Genomic DNA, 14285 nt, shown 5'->3' with positions numbered 1-14285 from the left:
GGTTTTCTGGGACAACCCTGCTTTTTCAGATGTTCTGTTCCGTTATCACGTGGTCTGTTCCACCTGTCTTTGGGGGATAAAAACATAGGCTCCATGCTGATAGGGCAGAGTTCAGACTAAATCCAGATGCTGGTTCATGTTAAAAGCCCTGCAGGAGACTTGCTTTTATGTTTGATTTCTAGAACTGGTTCATCATCACAGTTGAATGTGAGCCAGCTACCCACTCCAAGATCACTGTCCCTGGGGCTCTGCTCCGAGGGGAGATGTGGATTTAAAAAGCCTCCCCTGCAGCCCACCCCAAGTAAAATAATGCCTTTGTGGTACAGCAGAGAACCTGTGAATCTGTAGCAGAAGGCTGCCATTTTTATGGTTATGTGTCATTGAGTCAAGCCACTCCATTTCTCTGAGTCTCAGTTTGCTTGTCTGTAAAATGGGGCTAAAACGAAAACCTACCCCACAGAGCTCTTGTAAGGACTATCTCTGATATGACCTAATGTCCTTTGTCAACTTTTTAAAAAGTTACTTAATGTTTATTGTTACTTAAAATGGTTCCGGAGGTTAATGCAGAATTAAGGAAAGCACCAAGCCAGTCTTACATTGTTGGCACAAAGAGCAATTACTTTCCTCAATAAACTAGAATCAGTTAGGTTTCTTTTCATTAAAAAGGTATAGCAATTGCCTGTTGTGTGAAACCTTTGATGTCCCCTAGAAGTCCTGCCTGCCAATTTAGGGATACCCAGGACAGGGGCTATATTTTCACTAATAAAAAGGACCTTCTGCCACAGACGGATTGGGGAGGTTCATATATGGTACCCAGGGTGTTCCATTAATATCTTTAAAGGATTGCCTGAGAAATCCTAGCTGTCTGGCCTCCGCCTTCTTTCCTTAGGGAGGCTGTCATATCCACTCTGTGCTGAGGGGGGAGCCTCGCCCTGCCCCGTTTCTGCTTCCTCAGCGTGGAGCCTCTTCCTGTTGGGAGGGAGCCTGGAAATCTGATCTTCCCTCTCCACTGCCAGGCCACCGTGGCCACACAGAGAAATAAAAAGCTGCTCCAGTTCTCCTAGGACTTCTTGGGAGCAGAAACGTTGCCACACAGCGAATGGCAGGATGCTGGCAGTGGTCTCGCCATGGACCCCACCTCCCCAAGAGCTGGTGGTTTACTGCCCCCACCCCCGCCGTCACTGGCTAACGTGACACAATTTGGGGTTCAGAAAATATGGTCACTGTATCTTTAAGATCTGCCAACTAAGTTCAGTGAAAACCCAGAGAAACTGGGCTGTTCTTCTCCAGGAGCTTTCCTTCCAGAGAAGCGAGACCAAGCCTGGAGGTGAAACATACCACCCAGAAGAGCTACTGCCTACTTGGTTGCAGGTGTTTTGTTTTGTTTCTGTTCCCAATAACAGATGCGAACCTTACTCTGTAATTCTAGACTTTCCTGTTTTTTAATAACCTCTTTTTTTGCTAAAGTCTATGACATTCATTTATTAAAGGATGAGAATTACTTAGTTATGAAGCCCTCAGAGCATAATTCCAGTGTTTCTAAGGATAAAACTTTAACTGCCAGTCCTGGTTTGATTGACGGTTTGCATATCAGTATGTTCTCTCTCTCTGTCTCCCTCCCTCCTTCTCCCCCTTCCCCTCCCCTTTCCTCTCTCCTCTGTCTTTCTCTCTGTTGAAAGACATCTGGACCATAAGATTTTTTTGTTTTAAGTATTCATGTCTGTGTGGAGTGTTCAGTTTGACTCCTTAGTGGAAATTAATGGCCAAGAAGAGGCCGGAAGTTCTGAGGTTGAATTTATAAATTAATTTCCACTGGGCTTCTATTGGTGTACATGCCACTGTAATTAATTGGAACTTCCATTGATCACTTGTGTCTTCAGAAATGATTGGAAAGCAATAGAGCCCAACATAAGTAATCAGAAAATATGTGTCGACTGATAGACCTGTTAGAAGGTATCCCTTAGTTGGTAGTGTCCCTACCGCCTGAATGCACTCGCTGCCCAGCCCCAGTCAACTCAGGTTGTCCTGCTGGCTGAGGTCGGGGTGGGGGGTGGAGAGCCGAGGTGAGGAGCTCCCAGCACGTACCGCCAGGTGCTGGTCAGGCTGAGCGGGGAGAGGAGGGCCACCCACCGTGTGGGTCCACCTCACTCCTGGGTCTGTACTCCCACCGGCCTGCCGCCCTCAGGACAGACGGGCCTCTGTCTCTGTCGATCTTGGAGCTACCCTGAGACCCTCCTTTCTGTTCCTTCTTGGTTTCCTTCCTCGGTTGCACTGGTGTGGTTGCTGCCATCTGTGTTACCTGCATGTCCTGGTCATACCTCACAGGTGGATGAGTGGTTTGGACTTTGTGGAACTAAAATAGCTGATTTTGTGTTTTCGATTTCAGAATCACTTTTGGAAAATTTAGATTGTCTTCAAAACCCTGCATATCTAAAGCAGGAAAAAGAAGACTTTGGAGACCTCCCTCTTTTGTGCTTGGTAGCTGGACCCTTAGACGGGCTGGAGCATTACGGCCACACTTGCACTCAGTCCCAAGGGAGGTAGGGCATCCCAGCCCAAAGGGGTAGCTGCACGCTCCCAATTGTCCCCATACCTCTTCTAGCCAGTAAATGCAGTGAGGAGTCACGCAGGATGGGGCCACACCCAGTAAACATAAACATTGTGATATTCAGGTCATGGTTTATGGCTCTAAGTATTTCCTCCTGGAAATACTTATTTCCTCTAAGTATTTCCCTTGTGTTTCTAAATGGTGAATCACTTTAGCAGTGACAGCGATTTGAGAGAGTAGCGTGACTCTTAATTCGGGGGGCTGGTAATAAAGAATGGGTTTGGTAGGATGGCAGAAGGTAAATTCTTTATTAAATCCTATTTAAAATTTTATTTTAAAAATAAAATAATATGTATGTTAAAACTGTGCCTTGTATTGGTCCTTAGGAGGTTTCATCTTATAAGAAGTATGAGTTTTTTCTCATATTCTTCTGAATAGAAACTTCATCAGAAGCCATCCTCCTCCCGAAAGGGGATCATTAAAATTCTAGGTCTTGTCCCATAAGCAGTAGGTACTGCTTGGATTCAAATGAGATTAACTCTTAGCAAATGCGAGTCTGTTTAAAATGCTTTGTGGAAGCTGTAAGGCTTAAAAGGGTGTTAAGCATTTGAATTGGCAGAGAGGAGGAGAGGGCTGTTCCAGGAGTTGGCTCGTTCATTTACTCAGCCAACATTTATTGTGTGCCTCTCCTCTGTTTCAACTTTCCAGGCTACTTGGGACATCAAGAAAATGTGTCCCTGCTGGAATGTGCACTTCTTGTGGGTAAATACCATGTCTAAGACAGCGCTCTTGAAATTGTAGATGCTCCGTAAGTGTTTGGTTTGATTTGAAGGCTTTGCTCTGCCCTCAATATATTGGGACTTCAGTGTGTATGAGAAAGTAACCATTCTGGGCACTATGTGATGAGGTGCCAGGTAAGTGGCTTAGGAGTTTAGCAGAGGACGGCCTGGGGCCGGTGGGGCTGGAAGAGCCATCTGGATGTTTGGATGGGGAGAGCAAACCAGGCAAAGGCACTGAACCTGACCCATCGGATAAGCAGGAGGGGGTGTTAAAGCGTGTTAAGGACAGCGGAGCCAGACCCCCAGGACTCTGCCAGCCAGGGTTTTGGAGTATTATAATTAAGGCTAAGTAACCATGCATCCAGAAAGGATCCAAAAGCCCCTTAAGGTCTTTGGCCTTAAAAACAGTTCTTTAAAAGATTGTAATCCAGAACTTTGCAAGTTGTGCTGTGTGGTTTGAAAATCTAAGAATCTTAAGAAAATCGGAAATCTCTGCGACTTTGCTCTTGACAGTAAATTAACAAGTATCATGTTTCTGCTATTGCAGTCACCATATTTGACCCCGGATGCACAAAGAATATTGGTCACCATAATCTCTGCCCCAAAGTAAAGACAGAGACAGGACTTTCTTAAATTTGTATTAATCATCATTAATCCCTACAGTCTGAGCAGCAGAAGGTCTGCGTCTCTGTGCAGGTCACTCCTGCTCTGTGTCCCTCAGCTGTGAAGTGCTAGGGTGGCAGCTTCTCTCCTCTTCCTGTGTTTATCAGCACAGCACACAGGCTGGCTGGAAGGGCAGTCCACACCAGATCCAGGTCCTGAAGCGTCCTGGAGGCGACAGCTCTTCAGTGGCCTGTCGCCAGCCTTCGCGGACAGGCTTCAGCTGCCACCTTGAGAAGCCCAGGAATTACAGGAGGAGGCAGCTGCAAGCAGTGCTTACACAGGTCACGCTTTTACACAAACTAAGCTTTAAAAAAAAAAAAAAAAAAAGTCTAGCTGAGTGTCTTTCCAGTATCTTCCTGAGTGTCACCTTTGCCATGAAAAGTTTATTTAAAGCTTCCCTGTAACATCCCACGTTCTCCATAAGTACTTACTTGCCCCTTAGAAAGCCTGTGAGCTGCCCTTCCTAGAAACGTGATTTTCCTTCAGGGAGGCTCCTCAGCTGTGTACAAATTTGGCCAGAATTTCCATACCTGTTTTCTTTCCCCTCGTAAACTATTCAGCTTCTAAAATGGCAAGTTGACAGCATTTGCTAAAATGGATTTTTATAGAGCTGCACCTCCTAATTCCCCTTCTTGGGCTGTCTTGGAGGATGGCTCTGTTGGGCCAGCCTTGCAGGCAGAAGGCTGCATTTTAATCAGCAAGGCCCCTGCAGTCCCTGAACCCCAGGTTGGTTTTCATGCACTTCCCTAAGTCCTTGTTATCGCCCGTTCCAACCCAGAAGATTTTGAAAAATTAACCAAATTAAGATGGTGGCAGGCAGGCATTTCTTTTCCCTCTACTCGGGTAGAAACATTCATACTCTGAAACCCACACCTGTTCTCTGAACACATGAAGTTTCCCTGTCAGATCAAGTGAATATCAATTCATTTCCTTTTCTATCCTAAACGTTCCATATTTAGTTCCCAGTTTGCCCCAGGGGTTGCAAGTTTGGCTTAAATTACCTTTAAAGAGTGAGGAAAGTGATATTTCACTTTAATGTTGAGTTTCAAGCAGACTTTCCTCCAAAGATCTTTCCGTTTTAGCTAGGAAAGCCGTGGATAACCTGTATGGATTTGCAGATAGGAGAGTTTCATCCCTGTGGCTCTTTTTCCTTCCCTGTCATATTTGGTATTGGGGGTCTTATTCCTTTCCTCTCTGCCAGGAAGATGAAAACACTGCTGAGAAATCCAGATTTGTCACAGTGGAGTTGAGCTGTGGGAGGACAGCAGCAGGAACATTTATGTTTTATTCCCAGTTTAAAGTTGATGGGGGTTGTTACGTTTTGTGTACAGTTTCTTGGAGGTGCTGCCCTTTCTTAGAACATCATGTGAGTTAGTGGTGATAATTTGGTTTCCCCATTTCATTTTCCCTGCATCAACAGCCTGATTTCAAACTTAAGTGTTAGGCAGGGAGAGAGAGGGAAGAGATTTTTCTCCGTGTTAGTGAAAGTCGCTGATGGGACGGGACGGTGTTCGCCTATTTATTGTTAGTTGGCCCATTGCCTAGTAACTGTGACGTGATAGCTGTAATTCCCATCAGCTGTAGGCTTCTTTTTCCTTCCAAAAATTTTGCTTAATCTGATGTGTTTTTAGACCCATAAGGGCATCAACATACACACGTAAACTTCACAGTTAACTAAAGCTTCTTACTTGAAAGAATGTCAGAGTGGTGAGAGCACCAATCAGAAGCAGGGAACTTGTATCCAAACAAAGTATCATTAAATCCCATTAATGTGCTCCCTCCATTTTTTCAGTCCTTGATGGAGTCAGATAAACATGTGCAAACACTGAGCCATCAAAGAGAGGTTAAAAATCTAAGGCAGGTGAGGGGCCGCTGTCCTTGTGACGATTTTTGATCGTAAGGTCTTCCTAGTGAATGGTGAATCTGGTGTTCCTCTTAGAAGAGTGATTGCATTTCCTTTCTGTTTTCACAATATTTTACAAACAAACTGTTTGCCTTCTATCACAGAGAAACAAGTTGCCTTTCTGTCCTGTGGAGCGGGGGTTTCTCTGTTAATAACAGTTTGTCCTCTGTGACAAATTTAAACTTCTAAACCTGGGCCAGGCGTCTCCCAGTTGAACCGCCAGGCACAGGCCGTTTCCTGTGAGGCCTCGGGGGAGCTCCAGGATGTAGTGCCACAAGGGGCCCCAAGCCCATTCTGCAAAGAAGGAAAGAGTGACGATCAGTGCATTCCCTTCTTAATGATGAAGTTCCCTGAAGGTTCTGGACCTTTGGGTGAGACTGTGATGGTTGTTGCTCTAGACTGCCCACTCTGGCCTCCTGCCCCTGGTTTCAGGGCCGATGCCCTATTCTGCTTAGAACGATGCCACGTTGGGGGTTGTAGGTGCCCTCTGCCTTCTTCCCTCCTGTGCTGACCCGGCGCCAGCATTAGAGCAAGCTGCGTGCCCTGCCTTTGTACTTGGAGAATGAAGTGTGTCACCTTCCCAGCATGCACTGCTTTCTGTGGCTGAATAATTAACACCAGAGGGAACCGGGGGATGGGGTCTGGATAAGGTAATACTTTACACCTTCTCTCTTGGCACTTACAGTTAAGTCAGGATCGGGACTTGGGGACCATAGTCACCTGATGACTAATTGCCTGGTGATCTTAGGTTGTGGTTTATTAAGTGTTACTGTGAAGGAAAGAACCAAATCCCCTCCCAAAGAACCATGTCTACACCCCTGTTTCTTCATGGCTCAGGGGTCCCAGGTAGAGTAGCTAGAATAGCACTGGCTCTGGCAGGTTAAATACCTCACAGGTACTGAGATCTGATATCGTTTTATTACCTTTTCTCCATCTGAAATCAACAAGCCATTATTTTATAGTCTAGGCCAATATTGTGTAGTATCATTACAAAGCAAAGAATACCTTCAAAAAACGCCATCAGCCAGGGAAACGAAATACTTGGGGAAGGGGTGGGAAGACGGGGCCTTTTCCTGTTTTACTGTCTCTACCTCTAATAAAACAACCGAAGTTCTTCTGTTTGGAGCTATAGCAAGAGTAATTATGACCGTAGGTATGTAATATTACGAGTACCAAGTCCTGCTGTCTTTCTGAATATTGGTGGTGAGAGGTAAGATTGCCAAACAGTCCAGCCACAGAACAGAATTGTACACTTGTGAAACCTCCAGGTGAATTTAAGATACTGTCTTTTTTAAAGGAGAGAGAAGCAGATGTACATAACGCGTGTGTGTGTGAGTGTGAGAGAGAGAGAGCTTATTGATGCATTTTTCATTACTTGTTCACCTTATCTGGTGAGAAGATCCTGAGGTTGCTTCCCTACCACTTTTCCATTTCTTGGCCTAGAGCCATTTTTTTCCTACCATGACAGCTGACACTGTCTCCATAAACAAAAGGTCTTGAGGCCTGTCATGTCAGTTCCTTTAGCTACATCTCTATGACTATGTGTGTGTGTATATATATATATATTTAATTCTCTAACTTTTCCGGGCTCAGTGGTCGCAAGAAATCTGATAAGATTTGTGTAAATTCAGATGCTTTGAGAGGATTTACCGTTTGAAGGTGGCTGAGTGCATAATAATAATACCAACAATAATAGTGTTGTTAATTTTTTTTTTTTCTTTTTTTTTTTTTTTTTGCGGTACACAGGCCTCTCACTGTTGTGGCCTCTCCCGTTGTGGAGCACAAGCTCCGGACACGCAGGGGCCCAGCCGCTCCGCGGCATGTGGGATCTTCCCGGACCGGGGCACGAACCCGTGTCCCCTGCATCGGCAGGTGGACTCTCAACCACTGCGCCACCAGGGAAGCCCGTGTTGTTAATTTTTAAAGGGATGTTTTGTGGGAGGTTTTTTGGGCCATATGTATGCGTGATATAATTGTTTTTCCTCTGCAGATTTTTAATATAAAAAGCAAATTCCTAGGACACCCCACTTAGAGATTACTTCTCCTTTTATAGTGAGGGAAGTCAAGATTACCCCAACCCAGCAGTGCAGACCGATGAAGCCTTTGTGGAAAGTGGCCATTTCCACTCCCCTGATGTTGGGATATCAATGGGAAGGGTGGTAAGCAAGGTCACTTAGTCCTCATAGCTGGGGGAGGGGGAACCAGAAGAGCATAGCTGGTCTGCTTGGGGTGACCAGCTCCCCTGGTTTTAGCATGTAAGTCTCGTGTCCCAGGAAGCCCCTCAATCCAAAAATCTAGAGTAAAACCCCATCTGCACCCCAGGCCTCCCTAACTTGGAAGGGCCCGCTGAGGCACCCCGATCTGCCTCGCTTTGTTAACCTCCACAAGCGAATGGCCCCGTTTCCTCGAGGCTTTTTAACGTGAGGGCGTTTTGTTATCAAGCACGGAAATAAGGTAAGTGATCTCCGGGCTTTGTCCTTAGGTTTTCAGCCCTTTGAAGCTAGTGCAGCAGAACAGCTTGACTTGCAGCACCCCTGGCCCAGAGGCAGGTGAGGGACCGGAGGCTGAGGAGACGTGACCTGGAGGACCCACTGCTGCTGTTTGAATGTCCTTAACCGTCTCTGGTTTTCTTCTCTCCTCCTTTAGACCCTCAAACTGACACAAGACCTACAGAGGAAACCCTTTGCCAAATCTGCTCTCAGCAAGTGGACAGTGATACCGTTTACAGCTTAACACCTTTGTGAGCCCCTGCCGTTTCCTACCCCAGCAGAGACTGTTATCGGCCCCTTACCCCGGGTGAAGCACTTACCCTCGCACAGAACTCTCTCTATAAAGTATGCAAAACCTTCCTTGTACGGGGTGACAGCCACCTGCCAGCGAAGGACAGCACCCTGCCAGCACCACCCACCCTGTTCAGAGCACACCGTGAGCCCGCGGGCCATTCTGTGGTGTTGTAATATCGTGATGGTTTATGGGATGTTTTAAGTGTTGTTTTTGTGTTTGTTTTCCTTTGACTTTGAGTTTCTCACATGCATTTACTTGCAGTCTTTTTATGTTAAAATATTAATCATGCTTCCCCTGGCAAATTTAAACACAGAAGGAAAATGTTGTACCAGCTGCTATGCTGGCTTTGGGTGTCACAAGCATTCGAGCCCGTAGAACTCCCCAGACTAACACGTTACGTAAACTAGAGGGGGGGTTTCTTTCTTCTTTCGTTTGGTAGAAGACTATCCTTTTCTAAAAACTGAACAGTGGCACAAGTGTTTTCTGTGTGCACCGGTCCAGGACAGAGCCCTGCATCGGCAAACCTGACTCAGAACCAAACCACGTGCTTGGCTCTGAGTCAGGGTGGTCGGGGGATGAGACCCCGGCACCTGGTCTGCAGTTGCCAGATCAGTAGGGCCTGTGGTCTCCTGTCGGTATCCTCAGCTAACACAGTCCACAGTGATGGTATGTTGGTTAGAAGTTAGAATTTTTCAAGGAAGAAATCAGCTCAGCTGTCCGCTCATTGCCAAATGCCACTAACAGGTTTAGTTTTAAGGAGAAAAGAAAAGAAAAGGAAAAAAAAGTAGTCGTGTTTTTCTTTGCAGAAGACGTGAACTTACAGGTGAACATTAAGCCCGCAGTGAGAAATGTGTGGAAAGTACAAACCCGAGTCACTATTTTTCTAAATGTGCACCCTTGATGATTTTCAGTCTTGCTCTGTATAATCTGATCTAGTAGACGTGTATGAGTGACAAGCAATAGCATACAAACTGATTTCTTTTTAATATAAATAAGCTTAGATTGTAATTGTACAAGTGTCACAATGGAAGTACAAGATAGGGCAGTTTTGACCTCCCCCCACACACTTTTCCTGCTTCTATGGATTTCATTTTTTTCTTTTCAAAAAGTTATGGTGCTGTATAGGTGCTTTCTGTTCAACCTGAGAAGTGTGAGTATATTAGTTACCCTCTTTGGTAGACAGAATAGTTGGGAACACCTTTGGTACATATGAAACTGGTGTAATGATGCTCTGATTAGCACAGCATATGCATACTTCTCCAAAGTGATATATGAAGACTCTTTTCGTTGCATAAAAAGCATTAGGCATAGAAATGTATAAATATATTTTATCATGTACAGTACAAAAATGGAACCGTCTGCATGGATGTTAGGGATACAGGCTAGTATTTCAGCACAGACCTCCCTGCATGAGTTCTCGCTGATGCTTGCACCGTGCAGTGGGCACTGATTCCCTTCCACCAACACAGACGTGCCACCCGACCCCCTGCACCCATCACCAGCCACCAGGGGCCCCTTTGTGCACCTTTGCTTCCTGATTCCTCTGGGGGTGACATTGGTGGTGATAACAGCTCCTAGCATAATGAACGTTCCATTTGGTGTTGCCACTTGTCTCTCCCGCCTCGCTTGGGCTGTCATGTTTGAGCGATGGCCCTGTTGATTTCACCCTGCCCCCTACTGAATCTGTAAATTGTTGTGCAATTTGTGGTTATAGTAGACCTGTAGCATATCACCTTTTCTAAACTGCTACAAGTTTATAATCTTCATTTTGAAAGTACGTATAATTTTTAAAAATATGTATTCTATTCACGTGGTCTGCTTGTCAGTGAGACAGACTTTTGCTTACTGTATTCTTTTGTAATAAAGCTAGCCACTTCCTTGATTTCTTTGGTAGTCTGCTGTACACAAGAACTGTCAAGTGTCAGCAAGAGAGGACTGCCTCTCTGGGTCCCTAAGTGGTGCAGCCCCCTGCGTGGAGACATAGTTCAGAGACAGTGGCAGCAGCTCAGGGACGGTGGGGAGTGGCAGAGGGGTGTTGGATATAGGGGAGAATCCGAGTGCTTCCAACACGAGGGCCCTGAGAACTTCTCTCCTGAGCTCAAAGAAACAAGAAAACTAACAAAATAGCTACTTGCCTTTGCAGTTTTATACACCGTGGGAAATACTTTGGGAGTAAGAAAGACAACCCTCAAATGTGTTTTGACTTTTAAAGTGTTGAATTCCTTTCAGACATGTGGCATCTCATTTATTCTTTTTTTTTCCCCCCAATGTTTGCTAGATTTCAGGCAGAATGTTTTACAAAATGTCCTAGAACCGGATTCTAATTTAATCTAAAACAGCTGAGGGAGGGACAGAGAGGTATGAGAGCAGGATAGCCACAGAGCAGATCAGGAAAACGGAGAGGGAGGGGTGCTTGGAATTTTTTTCTTTTCCTTTTTTTTTTTTTTTTGAAGTAAGTCAGCATCTACATGTAGAGTGTTGCGGACAGCTGAGATCAGGGCAAAGTGTAGCGCCAGCGTCAGGCAAGAATGGGATAGTTAAGCCTGTCCAGGATCACAGCAGGCCCACTCTCACCCTTGGCCGCCCACCCAGAGGCCAGGATCCCTTAGGCTAACTGAGTCCGAAGGCAGTCAGGGCAGAGGTGCCACCTGAGCCCTCTCCCTCTTGTATTTGAAGACCCTGCTTTCAGGAGGGGCCTACCGATGGCCACCATGTGGAGTTCTGAGTGCCAGGGGCCCTCACAGGAAGTCTTCTGACCTGGAGTATCTCAGTGGAATACTTGGTAGTCTCCGGGAGTCTGGCGGTTGTAATGTTTGCATCCTGATAAGAACTTTCGGAGTCTACACTCAGCCTCTAAATAAGCTAAGGAGCCTTCCACTTTTTGATGGGAAATTTAGAAAGAAGAGTAACAATGTTGAAAACATGACCCGAACTCCGGGGTTCTGTTGTTCTCTTCAGGGCTCCGGAGCCAGATACATTTTACCAAAGTTAGAAAAGAGCTTTATCACAAGGCTTCACTGTCCTGGCGTGAGTGAGGCCTGACCGCCAGGTTCAGAGTATCCCGTTAACTGTGAGTGAATCTGAGGTCGATTTCCTTTATCCTTTATTGCATCCCCTGCAATGTAATGACTGCCGAAACATATTTTTTTAAATTTCAGAAGTTTGTCTCCTGTTAACGGGAAGAGCGTGCACACACGTGTAGTAATGGTGGACTCTGTGTGTGTGTGTGTGTGTGTGTGTGTGTGTGTGTGTGTGGTGGTGAGTTTTGCCCTGTGTGTGTTGCTCCCCCACCCTGAGGAGAAGACCTCTTGGCTCACTGGTCAGGACAGGTATGCCCAGTCTCAGGGTGTCATTTCAGGCGGCTTCTGAAATTGTTAAAGATGGTAGGGAGTCTATCTAATGAACCCCACTTAAAGAATAAGGAATATTTGAATCTCTTGGAAAGGCCGTCAAGAGGAAAGCAGTCAAACACCCAGGCCCATTTTTCATGCTGATGCCAAGGGCTGGTGAGGGGAAATTAAAAAGTTACCCTTTCTCTCTGAAAGCAGAAATAAAATCCTGACAGCTCCAAACTCTGATTTCTTCTTTCTCGGTGTATTTGGGGAACACTGTACGATTAGGTATAATGTATTCTTTTTTAATTAAGAAAAGCAAAAAATTTTGTAGAAATACAATCACTGGCAAAGAGGTATGAAAAAGCCAGCCTCTCCTGGAGACCAGGGGCGGCAGGGCACAGCGAGGGGAGAGTGAAGTCCTTGTGAAATCACGTCTGTCAGACAAGATCTTAACGCAGATGCTCAAGTAACTGAAGAGTACAGTCGGCCCTCCGCATACACGGGCTCAGCATCCTCGGATTCAACCTACCACGGATCCGTAGGGCCGACTGTACTACACCATTTTACATGAGGGACTTGGGCATCCACAGATTTTGGTATCTGTGGAGGTCCTGCAACCAAACCCCCACGGATACCAAGGGGTGACTGTGTATTATATTTGATCTAGATCTTTAGTGGGTAACATTTTATGCAGTTCGAATGAATGAAATATTTTCCTCGTTTAGTTTTATTTGTATGTATTTTTCTTTGTTGAATGATTGGTTCCGAGGCCTCTGCCACACTCCAGAAATATTTGTGCGGCTGCTTTAAAAAAAAAAAAAAACAACTACATGTCTGGTCACTTATTTCTCTAAAATTATCTCATTGCCTGGCAATCAATCTTCTCTCAATACACTTGTCCTAGTACATTATGTACATGCAAAATGTAAACAGATGTGAAGAGGACCAGCAAAACTAGTTAATATTAAAAAAATGTACATTTTGGCTTCACATGTTTAACTTTTTTTTTTAAGAAAAAAAGCTGCATGAATGGAAAAAAAATCTGTATACAGTATCTGTAAAACTGTCTTATGTGTTTCAGTTTCTTGCTCATAACCCATGCAAACTAGAACTCATTGTGGTGCCTGGCCATATTCAAACACCTAAGAGTCACGCAGTTGATACTTTGGTTTGAAGCACCTCGTCCTTTCTTTCAAAGCGAACACTATCATATTGCATTCTTACTGAGGATTTTGTCTATCCATATGTTGCCATGAATTATCTCTACCACCTTTCCTCTCAAGAATCAAAACCAGTTTGATTTGGGAATCTTCTCCTTTCCAAATGAAATAGAGATGCAGTACTTAACTTTCCTTGGTGTTTGTAGATATTGCCTTGTGTATTCCATTTAAAACCGTAATCTAGTTTGTAAAAGAGATGGTGACGCATGTAAATAAAGCATCAATGACACTATCTTACTCCGAGAAGTTTTTTGTTCTCCTTCCCCCTTTCTTTAACCCGAGGAGTGAAATAGCTGAGTTTATCTCAAGGTCTTCCTGTGGAAGAGGCACAAAGCTGGAAGACTCTATCCTGAGATCTCTAAACTCAATGAATCCTGCAGACTTTTCCTCTGACCCACTTTTGACCTTCACAGGCACCCGTACAATTTAATAAAGCAGATTTATGGCATTGTTCATGGTGGCTGATAGCCTCTTTCGGCCTGCCCTGCGTCAGGTTGCCCCGGAGGAGCTTCTACATAGGGAGGCGGAATTTAAACTCTGTCTTCCTTGGGTGTCAGAGGTTTTGACCTGTCACAGTTTTGGCCCTAAGGAGGTCCTGCTCACGGGAGTCCAGCAGATGAATGTCGGTCATCACGGTGCCCTCCTTCACATCAAAGTCAAACATAACGCCTAAGGCTGCTGGTGGCAATAGCATAAATATTTCCTCTTAGCTAAGTTAGGGGGAACTCCACCCTACTGTAAAACTATACTTAGTAGCCTGGGTTGTGGTTTTCCTATTAATAGACATTATAAAAATCATTCAGCTTTTGGGTTCAAAGTCCTAAGCAGCACGATGGACTCTTACTTCAGATCAGGTAGGTAAAAAAGATTTTAAAGTTTGCCCTTTGGGATAAATTCTACATTGGTGAAGGGTCATGCTTTCATAAGTCTGTCCTTATCATTGTTTTAATTTCCTGTACAGGTAAAACTTCATCTTCTAATACCAGAGCCAACTAGGAGAAGGTATTTCGTTTGCGATTGCTTTCAAGTTTTGATTCTGTCTCCCAAAAGGTT

General features: G+C 45.0%; 1 protein-coding gene across 1 annotated transcript in view; it reads left to right on the top strand.

Annotated features, from left to right (window-relative positions):
- FOXO3 (forkhead box O3) overlaps positions 1-12838 on the top strand; it is a 117387-nt gene extending 104549 nt beyond the window's left edge. Inside the window, exon 4 of the mRNA XM_060030131.1 lies at positions 8540-12838. The gene's annotated coding sequence lies outside the window, so the exon portion shown is untranslated. The remainder of the gene's footprint in view (positions 1-8539) is intronic.
- Positions 12839-14285: the final 1447 nt, after the last annotated feature.

This window comes from Delphinus delphis, chromosome 14, assembly GCF_949987515.2.
Source record: "Delphinus delphis chromosome 14, mDelDel1.2, whole genome shotgun sequence".
Taxonomy (NCBI): domain Eukaryota; kingdom Metazoa; phylum Chordata; class Mammalia; order Artiodactyla; family Delphinidae; genus Delphinus; species Delphinus delphis.
Note: the sequence above shows the minus strand (reverse complement) of the source record. Positions and strands in the feature narration are given on the sequence as shown.